Source organism: Ziziphus jujuba, chromosome 3 (assembly GCF_031755915.1).
Source record: "Ziziphus jujuba cultivar Dongzao chromosome 3, ASM3175591v1".
Lineage (NCBI taxonomy): Eukaryota > Viridiplantae > Streptophyta > Magnoliopsida > Rosales > Rhamnaceae > Ziziphus > Ziziphus jujuba.
The window spans coordinates 18,154,844-18,170,463 of NC_083381.1; the positions used below are offsets into that span (position 1 = coordinate 18,154,844).

The window sequence follows — 15,620 nt, forward strand, 5'->3', positions numbered from 1 at the left end:
TTGGGGCCCAGCGTCCTCACTGGCACACCGATCCGGGTCCAGCTCTGATATCATCTGTGATAGCCTAGACCACCCGCGTTCGATATTGTCCGCTTTGGGCCTGGGGAATCCTCTTACAACCCAGCCGTTAAGGTTTTGTCAAAACGCGTCGTACAAGAAAGGTATCCACACCCATTTATATGGCATGCTTCGTTCCCCTTTCCAACCGATATGGGACTTCACAACCATGTTGTTATTATGTGTCGCTAAAGGTTGCAAATGGCGACAATGTTATTATTTTGCATCGCTAACGGTCGAAAATGGCAACCATGTTGTTATTATGCACCGCTAAAGGTCAAAAATGGCGACAATGTTGTTATTATGCGTCACTACAAGTCTTTTTAACGTCAATTTTCTTCTTATACGTCGCTGTTGCTTTTTTTAATTGTTAAAATTTATTAAAAAATAATAAATACAAAAAAAATTACAATTAGCTTCGGAGAAGGTCCGGATGGCGGCCTGAACAATGGCTGTGGCAGAGCAAGAAAGTGGATTCTTGATCATGGTGGTGCCCTGTACTCTACATCTTGGGGAAAGACTTGGATGGCTGTATGAATAATATGAATATTCATTTCAAGACTAATATCTCAATTACAGAATAATAATTACATAAAACTTGTTGCACATATAATTAATTGCAGATTTTGGGTGTGTATGATTGGGAAGGAAGCAACCCAACGCCACCAGAGTTTTGGTTCCATCAAACTCTAGTCCCTTTGCATCCATGTAAGCATCATGTCCAGCATATACTTTATTCGGTCACAACCAATCCACCAGTTATATATATACATATATACATATATATATATATATGTGAAGTCCCACATCGGTTAGAAAGGGGAATGAAACACACCTTATAAGGTGGTGTAGATACATTTTTCGTACGACGTGTTTTAACAAAGCCTTGAGGGCTGGGTTGTAAGAGGACTCCCCAGGCTCAAAGAGGACAATATCGGATGCAGGTGGTCTGGGCTGTCACAGATAGTATCAGAGCCGGACCCGAATTAGTGTGCCAGCGAGGACGCTGGACCCCAAGGGGGGAGGATTGTGAAGTCCCACATTAGTTGGAAAAGGGAACGAAGCACGCCTTATAAGGTGGTGTGTATAACTTTCCCGTACGATGTGTTCCCATGAGGGAAAGTAAAACCATACGGACTGGGCCCAAAGTGGACAATATCGGACATGGGTGGTCTGGGCTGTCACAGATGGTATCAGAGTCGGATCCGGATCGGTGTGCCAGTGAGAACGCTGGGCCACAAGGGGGGAGGATTGTGAAGTCCCACATTGGTTGGAAAGGGAAACGAAGCACGCCTTATAAAGTGGTGTGGATACCTTTCTCGTACGATGCGTTTTGACAAAACCTTGAGAGCTAGGTTGTAAGAGGATTCCCCAGGCACAAAGAGGACAATATCGGATGCGGGTGGTCTGGGCTGTCACAGATGGTATCAGAGTCGGACTCGGATCGGTGTGCCAGCGAGGACGTTGGGCCCCAAGGGAGGAGGATTGTGAAGTCCCACATCGGTTGGAAAGGGAAATGAAGCACGCCTTATAAGGTGGTGTGGATACCTTTCTCATACGACACATTTCCATGAGAGAAAGTAAAACTGTGCAGACTAGGCCTAAAATGGACAATATTGTGATTGGGCCTGGAAGTCCGCGCCTGTGGGACTGGTAGGTAGTAGTTGTAAGAGGATTCCCCCTAACCATTACGATGCGTTTTGACAAAACCTTGAGGGTTGGGTTGTAAGAGGATTTCCCATGCCCAAAGAGGACAATATCAGACGCAGGTGGTCTGGGCTGTCATATATATATATATATATTATATATATATAATCACTTTTAATAGATTAGGCTTTCTTTTTTAGCACTTAAATTGCTTTAAGAATTAAAATTTAAAATTTTATTTGCATTTCATCTATCTCTAAAGAATATACCTTCCTAAAATAAGATTTTGTAGGAATTTGTGAATAGAAATTATAAATATTATTTATTTATTTATTTATTTATTTGGTTACCATAATACTTAAAATACTAGAGTTTTATTTTAAAGTAAATAAATAATAAATAAAATAATAAGAAATAGTGTTCTAGTGAAAGAATACATCTTCAGAGTGAAAATGTGTCTATTATTTTAAACGAAGCAACTGTTAACGCTTCGTACATTCTGAAGCATTGGGTTTCTTCATATAGATGCAATCTTTTCTATAATAACTAATATATTTCTTTGACTAAAAAATAACAATAGAAAGAAATATTCATTATTTTTAGTTTTTGCATCATTCATTCAAAAAAACAGAGAGAGAATGAAACATAAAGTTGTTCGTTGTTTCTGAGAATTTGGAATGTTACTATTCTCAGAAAGTAGTCGTTGTATCCTGGGAGACATTCGCCATCTATCAATCCATTGAGCACCAGTGCAGGGCGAAAATTATCTTAAGGCTAAAGAATCAAATTCTTGCCTCGACTAACAGGTTTTTCTATCATCTTCTTCTTGTGTATGTGTATTTGGTATTTACGTTTTTAGTAGTAGAAACCCACATCTAGGATAACAGATTTTAAATATTAACATATAATATTAAAATTATCAAATTGATCAGATGTGGACCGGCTATACATATATAGTCAACTCAAGCTTTATATATAACTTAATTTGTAAGTTATATCAATATGCAGCCAAGATGTTATGCTACTATCGTTTGACATTCATGCCTATGTCGTATTTGTATGGAAAGGGGTTTGTAGGTATAATAGCCCAGTCCACCCGCATGAGATATTGTCCGCTTTGGGTCCCGTCCGCAAGGTTTTAAAAGGGCTCTCAAGGGAAAGGTATCCACACCCCCTTATAAGGCATGCTTCGTTTTCCTTTCCAGCCGATGTGGGATCTCACAGTAGGGGCCATCACACCTCTCATTCAACAACTTAGAGAAGAAATCTACAACCAACCCTACGATCAAATCAAATGGGCCAAAGTCCGCCATTGTTGTGCAAAGGTGAAACATTTTATTATTTTGCAAATTCATAAAAAAAAAAATTGAATGTGCTCTGCACATTTAAATGACTAACATGTATTTGTTAATAATTAATACAGGAGGATAAGTACTACCCTCATGGTAGATTACAACGCCTAATATGGGATAGTTTTTACTATGTGGCTGAGCCTCTTCTGAATAGCAGGTTCTTCAAAAGGATAAGAGAGAGTGCTGTCCAAAAAGCAATAGACCATATTCATTATGAAGATGAGAACAGTCGGTATATTACCATTGGATGCATAGAAAAGGTAATTAAAGCCTTAATTTGTAAATTTAGCAAATATTAACTCGATAAGAGAGATTAATTGAAATTGTTGTACAAAATGCAATCAATGTTTAAGTCTCTCTGTTACTCCATATGACAGCCATTGATGATGCTTGCTTGCTGGGTGGATGATCCCAATGGTGAATATTTTAAAAAGCATATTCCAAGAGTTGCTGATTACTTATGGATTGCAGAAGATGGATTGACCATGCAAGTTAGTATTTTTTTTTTGTTTATTATTAATTTGTAAGAAAAACATATGCATTGAAATCAAAAGAAAAATATATACTAATTGGGATTTGGAATATTTTTTCTAGAGCTTTGGGAGTCAGACATGGGATGTTAGTCTTTCAATTCAAGCTCTGCTTGCTGCGAATGTCAGTAATGAAATTGGACCTGTACTGAAGAAAGCACATGAGTTTTTGAAGATGTCACAGGTTTTTCATTAAATCCAACACATTTCTTCATTAATAACTTGATGTGGAATTTTTCTCCTTAATTGTAAAATATATCAATATTTGATAAGGTGAGGGTTAATCCTTATGGTGACTACTTAGCCCATTTTCGCCACACTTCTAAAGGAGCATGGACTTTCGCTGATAGAGATCATGATTGGCAAGTTTCTGATTGTACTGCATAAGCTCTCGAGGCATACCTTCTTTTTTTTTTGGGCATACATATTCACATTTCCATAAGTCCCTCATAACTAGTCCCTCACCATATCAAAACTGTATATGTATTTGTGTTGCCTTAATTGCCACCACATAACATAAATATGAAATATTATTCATCATCATATATTTCAGTGTTGCTTGATGCTCAAAACCTTGCCACCGGAACTTGTGGGTGAGCCAATGGAACCGGAGTGTTTAAACGATGCAGTTAATGTCGTACTTTCGCTACAGGTAATTTATGAAGAAATACTAAAGTTTACAATTACATGTTTCTTACTTCCATTTTGAAGTGTAAATGATGAAAAAGATGTTTTATGGATTGAAATCAGAGTAAAAATGGTGGTGTATCAGCTTGGGAGCCAACAGGAGCTCCAAGATGGTTGGAGGTAAAGTAAATGTCACTATTATATAAACAGAATAAGAAAATCTTAAATTAAATTAATCCACCTTCACCAGCTACTTAAATAAATCATATATATATATATATATATAGATATATAATTGTTAACCACAAATTATTTTCCTCTCTTCCAGTGGCTGAATCCTGTGGAGTTCCTTGAGGACCTTGTGATTGAATACGAGTAATTAATTAATTCTTATCATTAACATGTGGTTTAATATATATTAATCAGTTTTAAACTGTTAATTATTTTTTTTAGACTAATTTTGAGAGCGATGAGGTAATATAAATCAGGTACGTAGAATGCACTTGCTCTTCAATTCAGGCCTTGGTTTTATTTAGGACGTTATTCCCCGGGCATAGGAAGAAAGAGATAGATGAGTTTATCACCAAGGCTGTGACATACGTGGAACAAATTCAAATGCCAGATGGCTCATGGTATTTTAAAATTTTTTTCTAAAATACACACCGGACCCTTACTATGATCGACTCACATCAAGCAACATGTTGCCTGACCTTTTCATCTCATAATATGTTGTTGTTAGGTGTGCATATTATAGTGGGGGACATGTGTGCACCGTAGCTAATCTATATATACATATATATATATATATATATATATATATATATATATATATATATATATATGTATTTTATGGTATTAAGGATATTACTTATAAAAATTGTTAGAGTGATTAGAAAGAAAACATCCAAGAAGTTGAGTATTTAATTTTGATTTTTAGGTATGGGATCTATATATACATATATATATATATATATATATATATATATATATATATATATATATATATATATATATATATATATATATATATATATATATGTATTTTATGGTATTAAGGATATTACTTATAAAAATTGTTAGAGTGATTAGAAAGAAAACATCCAAGAAGTTGAGTATTTAATTTTGATTTTTAGGTATGGGAATTGGGGAATATGCTTTGTGTATGGGACATGGTTCGCAATCAAAGGGTTGGAGGCAGCTGGGAAGAACTACTATAACTGTGAGGCTGTGCGCAGAGGTGTTGAGTTTTTACTTAATACACAAAGAGAGGATGGTCGTTCGGCTGAGAGCTACAAATCATACACTAATAAGGTCTTTCCTTTTTTCTGTTATCCAATGAAATATTATTTGATTGTCAATCTTGGATTATATAATTTTACATAACTTCATGGTGTGTTTGAATACTGATTTCCAGGTATATACACCATCTGAAGGAGACCACTCGAATCTGGTGCAAACTGCATTAGGATTGATGGGTTTAATCCATGGTCTACACGTATTAATTAATTAATTAATTAATTGCTAATTTTTACATTTAATTTATTTTATATATATATATATATATACGAAAATTGTGATTAATTTAAATTTGTAATGTGATAAGGCTCATAGAGACTCAATTCCTATACATCGAGCTGCAAAGCTTTTGATAAATTCCCAATTGGAAAATGGAGATTTCCCACAACAGGTTTGAAGCGAATAAGTTAAATTATAACTTATAAAGTATATTAATCTGTTTTATTATTATTACAACAATTTCTAAATCTAAAGGGAAGAGAAGCATAGTTGGAACATACGGCTTTATGAGTAAGGATGTGAGAGGCATATAAAAACTGAACCAAATTAATTTGGCAAAAATTAAATTATATTAGTTTGAGTAATAGAGTTGTGACATGGTAATGGCAGGAAATTATGGGAGTTTTCATGAAGAACTGCATGCTGCACTATGCAGCTTACAGGAACATTTTTCCATTGTGGGCTCTCGCTGACTACCGGAATTTAGTTCCATTTCATTCTAATTAAACAAACGGCAAATCGTGGAGCAAGTTTGCAGAAAGTGTGAAGACGGTCTTGCCCAAAAGCTTGAAAAAATTTATACTTACTAAATCTACCCGGTGTGGTGGTGAACACACTGTGCTATAAGCAGAGCTGTTCACCTTGTAGACGGAGGAGATAAATGTTGATGAATTATCATAGTTAAATTAAATTTAGCCATTGGCTAATCAAATATGATAAATACATAGGAGAATGTTTTACTAGGCGATGTTAGATCATTTATATACTTGATTGTCGATTGATTACATACAATTTGGAATGAAATATCATGAGAATTACATGTAATTCGATTTTAGTCTAACAACATAAGAAGCTCAATGTTGCCCAAGAAAAACCAATAAGAATAAATTTTCTATAATAATACTTTATATAAAAAAGACCTCCGTGGAGTGGTAAAAATTTTGGATACCAACTTGGGCCAGTTGTAGATAACAATAAACTCCATATTGCAATTAATTTTCATTTTCCTAGATCATGTTTTAACAAATTTGACTCTACCAAACATTATCCTTTGTGAAAGAATTTTATGCTTCAAGAGGATTTAAAGGCAAACTGAGAATAGGTAGCTCCACAATATGCTCATTAAATAGACTATTTAATTCTTGCTACTGTCATATTGCAGTAAAAAATATATAAACCTAATAACGTTGCTCAATAGTAATTTCATCTTGTTTATTATGAGCTCAACCTCTTCTAGCAACATAACTAGCATTCATATTTAGAACATTTATTTTGTGTGCCTCACAAAATGAATTGACTTTGATAAGTAAGTTATTCAAACCATCCTTTTTCACATTTTAAGTAAATTTATTTAAACAATGTGATATTTTCTTTATTCCTTTTTATTTGAAAAAAAAAAACCATATGATAATTTTAATTATATAAGCTTTTTAAAGTAAATTATATATTTGACAAATACCTTTAGTTAAATATCTTTGAAAAATAGTTAAATATATTTGACAAATTATCGCAGAGTAAAAAAAACTTATTTGATTAAAATCATCAAATAATTTTTTTAATTGAAAAACTATCACATAGTCTAAACAAATTTAATTAAAAATATATATTAACAAAAATTTCAATTCTTCAAAATTAATTTTTGTAAAAATGTTTAAAAAATTATTTTTGTCACAAAAAAAAAAAGACTTTTAAAAGTAATTTAATTTGCTACAGGAAGGTGTGGATGATTTATTAAAAACATAAGGGATTTTTATTTATTTATTCCAAACTTATAAATGAAATATTCCCTAAAAATATAGTTACAAATGAACTACGGTAAAAAAAAAATAATAATAATAATAAATAAATAAATAAATAAAAATAAAAAAGAAACTCTCAAAAGATTCCTAACTTGAAACCAGATAAATCAATATTTTTATTGGGGGAAACTTAACATAAATAACAAAAACAAAATTATATATGTGTAATATAATACAATATTAAAAAAAAATTGGGTGGGAGGCCATGTCCAAATGTTACTTTGCCTCCAGATTTAAAAGATTTCACCACTAGCCATTGTCAACTGAATTATTTTAGAGGGAGAAAAATTAAATATATATTTAAATTAATATGAAAATTAAAAGAATTATAAACAATTGTTAAATTGTAAAATAAATCAATTAAAGTTTACATAAATATAAAATTAATAAATTATAAATAAATATACAATATAACATATATTTTCAATTTATAAATAATTGAAATGAGTGTGAAATAGGCTTTTGTAAGAAATAAAAAACAAAAAAGATTAAATTTGACTTCATTTGCCTCACCACCCCCCCCCCCCCCCCCCCCCAAAAAAAAAAAAAAAAAAAGAAAAGAAACGCATTTTTATACCCAAAGCATGTGCCTTGAGCTGGCCTTTTTAAAACTCAGTTCTTCAAGTAAAAGATAATGCAGACTCTTTTGACGGTTGATTGCATCAATAATAGACATCCTTAAAATCACCAAATTTGGTAACCTAATATACACTACTTTAATATAAATTTATAGTCAAATTGGATTTTCCGAAATTTTGTAAATAAATTTGGCATGGTGGTTACTCTTACGATTTCTCATGCCGACTTTAGTTGGTCAACCTCATGTCTGGACTGACTGTGACAACTTTGCATATTCGTTTTTTTTTTTTTTAAATAAATAAATAAAATCTTGTGATTCCAAATCAGTAGTCCGTCCATGTTTTATCCATACAGTTCGATTGATGTGACCGCGTTCAAATCCTGGTAGTGATGGTACTTAAAAACTCTGTCTTTTTTTTTTTTTTTTTTTTTTTTGTGCTGCCTTTTCGTCAAAGTCTTATTAAATATTTTACCAAACCATCAGTTTTGCATATGGGTAGCAATAGTCGTAAACTTTCAAATTAGAAATTTCCTATCGTCTTCACTTTTTGAGTTAAAATTAGCTATTGTGAATATGTAGAGAAAATTATCTTATATTCTCTTGTTTATTTTGTAGTTAGATCACCACGCAGACACATGCGCACACACACCCACATGTATGTATATATATATATATATATTCCTTTGGTATGTCACAGCTAAATCAACTTCTCATTGATATAGATCTAATTACACATTTACCAAGATCGTGTTACAATGTTGTTAGTTTAATACATTTCGTTAAATTTTTATAAAATTATAAAGATATTGAATTTGTCTATATATATATACATAAAAGAGTAATAAGATAACAGAAAGTATAATTTTGAAGAAAAATTATCTAACTGAAATTAGCTAAGCTATTATGCTCGTTATATCCACACCATACAAAAATATTCATGAATGAATCAGAATCATACTTTTTTTAAAAAAATTATAAATTGTTGTAATGATAAAAAAAAAAAATATGTATTATTTATTTAAAGATATATATAATTTCATCAACATGACAACATTAATAACTTCATTTTAATTTGATACGTCATTTTATGGGTAGATTTCCAAAAATTTCCATGGTGCCCAATAATATAGGTTTTCAATAGAATTTAATGGTTATGGTTTCCAGCTAAGTGAACGCTCATTTGGAGGTTTTTATTTTTATTTTTTATTTTTACGAAGCTAACTTTTGTAATAGACACTTGGGCTGGGTTTATATATAGTGCAGGAAGTGAATTGGATATATATATATATATATATATATAAATATAAATATGAGAACCATTTCTAAGTGCGTAGGAGATGGTTGAAGAGGTAGGACCGTAAAAACATAAAAATTCAGACACATTTTCGCTTTTTTTCATTCTCTAGTTGTGCATCTGAGAATAAGATTCTTTTTCAATCATTTTTGGAGCTGATATTTAACTATACCTATACTAATACTCCTCAGATCGAATTAATCTTTCATATATATATATATATATATAAATGTGAGAGTGTGTGTGTGTGTGTGTGTGTATTGCCCTTCATTTGTTATATATATATATATATATAAGTATATTTTTTATGCGAAGGAAGGTGTATATAAATATATGTATGCATGATTCATCACAATTTTTTTTGGGTAAAAAATGTATGTATTGTATACATGATTGTATGCAGGAAGCGTCTCTGTTGATATAGAGATCATCAGAAAATGTGAAAAATTAAGTTTGGGGGGGGAAGAGGATCCATACTTGTTTAGCACAAACAATTTCCTTGGGAGGCAGATATGGGAGTATGATGCTGATGCAGGAAGCCCAGAAGAGAGAGAGGAGGTCGAAAAGGCTCGCCAACATTTCTACCAAAACCGATTCAACCTCAATGCCTGTAGCGACCTTCTCTTGCGCTTCCAGGTATAATAACTAATTATTATGATTCATATCTAATTTTGATGTAGTGTGAACTTTCATATTCAACTTATGGTGTATTTTCCTTTCCTGTTACCATTAATAGAACGTCATATTATCTGTAATAAAAAAAAAAAAAAAGGAAAAGCTTACCTTAACGTGAACCAAGTCCAATATATACGATGGGGCTAACTATCAGTAATTTTTTGAAATCAAGTAATTAAAAAAAAATAGAAACCTGATATCGACTAAGGATAAGCGTAAACTTAACCAAATCATCCGAACCGACAGTTTTTATTGGTGATTTGGTACGGTTTATGTGATTTTTAAGCCAAAACAAATCGATCGAGTATACGTGATATTGGTATATATGTAAGACCAGAGCTTTGGTTTTTGCATCCATATATTATTATTATTATTATCTTTTTTTTTTTTTTTTTTGGTGTGGTGTGGAATTATTTATATGCATATACATATATATATATATATATTAATAAAAAGTAGAAATTTTATTTTTTATTTTTTGCTGAAAAAGATTTCTAGAAGACAAAAATATCATAAATAACTATCCTAGATTTTTTTCAGCACTGACAACCTACTTTTTTGCCTTAATTATTGTATATTCTATATCGTCCACCAATTCTGCTAGAAATATCATATCTATCCATGGTTCACATGTTCAAGTTAACCAAAAAATAAAATAACGATTTTTTTCATTTTTATTTTATTATTTGGGCCTTAGTATATTCCAAAATTATAAGAATTACATATCCCTAGTGGCACAGCACAATATAACAGAAAAACTGCTATTCTGAATGGCGGCAAAGGCAAAATCTTGGCATGTTTTCGAGTGAGACATGAGAAAAACACACCATATAGTGGCAAGGCACGGAAAAAAGACAGTCAACTTTATTTTGACCGTCCAATGTGTGAAAAGACACGAGCCTTAGCATAAAAAGGGCAGCTTTTATTTAACTTTTTATTTTTCATTTTTTTTAATTTTTTAAAATTTAATTTCTTTATATTAAATGTACTAATGAAGTTAAAATATACATTATTATTTTTATAAGTTAAATATTTCCATAAATTATTAAGTAATTGTAGTATTTTTTTATTTTAAAATTTATTTTTTGTTGGAAACTTGGATACAATGGAATTTAAGTTTTTTTTTAATTTTTTTTTTTTAAAACTTGAAATCATAAAGTTGCAATAAATATGTTGTCATTAGTTATTACAAACTTATTATAATTTCACACTCTAAGATGAAATACATATTAATTTTTAGAATTTCGATATTTGTTATCACTAATAATAATAAGAATCTGTGATAAATTTTAATTGGCATATTTAATTCTATTATTTTTTATTTTAAATTATTAAAAATTAACTTTTTAATAATAATAATTTAAATAATTATATGAAATGAAAATTTTATTGATAATCATTTATTAATAGTGACAAATAGCATTCTGTTAATTTTTAAGGTACATATAATATATATATATATATATTAATTAGTAAATTGAGATTAAATTAATTTTAAATATTTCGTTTGGGCAAAGAAACTGTTAATTATGGTATATAATTGTCAGCTTCTAAGAGAAAAGAAATTCAAACAAAGCATTCCTCGAGAGAAGGTTGAAGATGGCGATTAGAAAATTAGTATAAAACTGCTGATGCAACAATGAGAAGAGCAATCAACTTCTGGTCTGCCTTGCAAAGTCCACAAGGCCATTGGCCTGTTCTGAATGCTGGTGTTATGTTCTACGTCCCTCTCTCTGTCAGTACCCTTTTAACCCCATCTCTCTCTCTCTCTCTCTCTCTCTCCCTCTCTCTTTCGAACAAATTTTCAGTTTTCTTCTAAGCACTGCTCCCTTCTCTCATGAACCAATAGGACCCATGTAGGACCCACATGTCTGGGGTCCACAGGCCTGATTTGTGAGAGAAGGGAAAAAGTGTTCCAAAAAGCACTCGAAAAAATTTCCTCCTATTGTTTCTTGCTGGATATATTAAATTACTCCAGAATCTTATTAAGTACAATGTTTTCTTTAATTTTCTAACCCAACCAAAAAAAAAAATTTTAAAATTCAGGTGTTTTGTATGTATATTACAGGGACACTTCATACCGTATTCAATGAACATCATCGAAGGGCAATGCTGTGGTATATGTACTGCCATCAGGTAATTAAATTAATTAATTATTAGAAAAATTAAATATTATCGATCAAAAAATTAATTAATTAGTTAATTAATTTTGCCAAAAAAAAGTAAAGTATCAATTAACTGCATTAGGACAAGGAAGTTACTTCCAGTATCCCAAATGATGAAAATAAGCATCGTTTCTTATATGAGGTGGTTTTGGCTGTAGAGTCTAGATGAGATTTCAGTACAAGATGGATGATTTACATAAATACTTAAATTATTGAGTACTGATATAAGCTTAGATTATTGGCTCAACTTCATTGCAATTTATTTTTTTATTTTTATGTAAGCAACTAGGTGCTATATTGCAAGAAGGAACTTTGTCTTTTTTTTTTTTCTGGATTTATATAAATCTTTTGACTTATATTTTTCATAAACAATATTAAAGCTCATTTACCAATTGAATCAGATTTAATTGCTATTTTTTTTCCCCCAGCCTTGGTTTCAAAAACAGTTGTAGGATAAAAAGTCCAGCATTAGTTCCCAAAAGCATTAGGTAAATGTCAAATTATATTTATTGCTTTTATTTCTGCTTCTACTTCTCCCTCTTTAACCACGTTTATAATATGGTGATTCGGAAACTTAATTTGAAAATGATATTTGCTTAAACATAATTCTAACATGTATGATATTTTGTGACTTATCATGATAATTGCTTATTTGTGATCCATAGTTTGAAGGTGGGGATGGTTTTATATTTCTATTATTTATGTATTTATATTTACTACAAAGAAAATGAAATCCATTGATGCATTTAGTGGCACATATTTCTGCATTTAGGCTAGTGTTGTTCCTATATTTGTTAGTCGTCCTATGCATATGCTAGTGTCTCATATTTGTTATGATCCTTTTCCAAATAATTTTATACCCAGTGGGCTTTGCAAACCAATCTCAACAAAGTTAGCATGCAGATTATTCTTAAAGTTTAAGATTAGAGATAAATAAGTGCTTCCCCTTTAATGAATTATATGATCCTCTATTAATGATAATCCTAAGCTAGACCTACTATGGCTTGGGCTCGCAAAAATTTTTTTCATATCAAAATTGAAAGAGGAATTATTGATAAGTTAGATATATTGATAGAATAGGCGAGTTACATTATAAAACCTATCCATTATACAAGCATAAAATTAACTCATTTTAGTTTAATTAAGAAATATATAAATATTTAAGTTTTTTACTAATATTGATTTTTTATTTTTTTTAGCACTAAAGGAGTAAGTGATGGACCAAGCAGAAAATTGAAGCACAAAATTTGAGATCGTACAGTTGCAAGTGACTGCTGAGAAAATTAAAAAAATAAAGATTTGAAGCTCTCACACCAACACACACACACACACACATATAAAGAAAGACACACACACACACACACACACACACACACATATAAAGAAAGAGAGAGAGGGGGAGATAAAGAGATAGAGAAGCATTGGTGGTGGTTTGTCTTCCATTAATGTAAGTTGCTGTTTTGAACAAAATAGAAAATGTTATGCAAGTTGATGATGCTGCATTAATGCATTAATATTGAATACGACACGATTTGAAGGTACAGAGTCACTCCCAGAATGAAGCCATTATGGGAATAAGTGATATGCAATGCAAATGATCTAAGCATTCGAAAATAAATGACTGACATTAAGAAATGGAGTTTTTAAAAAATTTGCAATGGGTTGTTTTGTTGCAGTGGTAACTGTAGTATTTTTACACTCAAGTCCATTGAATTTTTACATGCTAAATTACCATTGAGTTCTTCAGGAGGAAGTATGCTTATCAGGCTTATAACAAAGAACTAAGTATATAAGCTAAGTGGTGATACATTTTTCTTTACTTTTGTCATGTTTATAGATGTAACGATGATAACGATGTATTATTGATGTAAGGATAACTAATTTACCTTATAGAAAATGTGTCATGTTTATTTATTAGAATTCCATTATGCACAAACATCTTACATATTGTCAGGACCCTTCCAAATCCTTCACCAGAACCCTAGAAAAGCTCTGATCTCAGGAAAACCCTACCGGACCCTCCAATAGAAAATATGGCAGAACCTCATCTAAAGATTGCACTTACCACAAATTCCCTGCACTAAAAATACACTTCTATATACACCACCTTATTCCTTCCACTTTACTACAATTTATTTCCACAATAATCAGCACTTCCATAAATTAATCAGGGAACTAATGCAGTATTTCATAAAATAGATCCAATATAGTATACAGAGCATCATAGGGTACAATTAAGTATGAAAGTTATACAACATAGGATGGAAAGAAATATTACAAATAAAAATAAATGAAAAGAAAAGAACTCCTCGAAACACGACAGTAACGAAGGTCACGCTCGCTCCGGACGAACGTCTACCAATCCTTGTACCTAATGGAACATATTTAAAAATATAAGATGCTAATCATCTCAGTGAGTGACCTTATCTACTATACAATTATAATAGTAATAATAATCATAGTGTACTTGATTAATTAAGAATAAATAAGTAAATAAATAATAATTAATTAAAAATAATATTTCCTCTCAAAACCCTCACCATTCACTCTGTTGGAAAGGCTCCCCTTTTAAAAATATTTTCGCAAAACTCAATCTTTTATGCCCCAAAAATCAAGGAATAATTAATTTAATAAATAATTAAATAATCCAAATACTAATAAAATACATTAAAATAATTTAAAATACTTGCATTAAAAAAATATAACATAAAAGTGAAATTCAATATATAATTCGTAAAATTTGATTTAATAAATCAAAATAAACAATGTCAAAAATATAATTTAAATAATTACAAACAATCATGTAAAATAAGTGGTAAAAAATATTATAAAATTCATTTTAAAATATTCAACCAATCTATATAATAAAAATATGGCAAGATGCATTTTAAAAACATTGATTTAAAATAAGTGACATAAAATATGAATAAATACATTTTAGAAAATACTAATTGGAAATAGGTGATAAAACAAGTTAAATACATTTAATTCAAGTACGACTTTAAAACTTTAGGATTTGAGATTTATATTTGAAAAATAATTGACGCACCACACTATATACCAGTGATGCCCTACGATACCCAGCATCTCGAGCACTGTACGGCGAGAGATTAAAGAGAGAAACTTGCATACGGTTGCTTCGGTGTCCCGACAGCGCCGCTGCTTAAACCGTCATCCCGGCCATGGAGGGGGGCTACTTATGTGTATTATATAAAACTTGCCTGCCCTCGGTCTGATGGCAACTCATGGGAGACATTACAACTTGCACGCTCATCCACATATACAGTATAGAACACCAGTACTGTATGAGTGCGTCTAAAACAAATAACCATATTATTTTAAAAATAACAATTTTTCTAAAACTCACCGTGGGAATTAT

At 31.1% G+C, this 15,620-nt stretch overlaps 1 long non-coding RNA gene and 1 pseudogene across 1 annotated transcript; both read left to right on the forward strand.

Annotated features, from left to right (window-relative positions):
• Window positions 1-567: 567 nt before the first annotated feature.
• Window positions 568-15,620, forward strand: part of LOC125423363 (beta-amyrin synthase 1-like) — a 71,886-nt pseudogene continuing 56,833 nt past the window's right edge.
• Window positions 9,456-14,083, forward strand: LOC132799353 (uncharacterized). The gene is made up of 4 exons (XR_009638328.1): window positions 9,456-10,037; window positions 11,624-11,811; window positions 12,145-12,212; window positions 13,441-14,083. It is a non-coding gene; the product is annotated as an uncharacterized LOC132799353 (long non-coding RNA).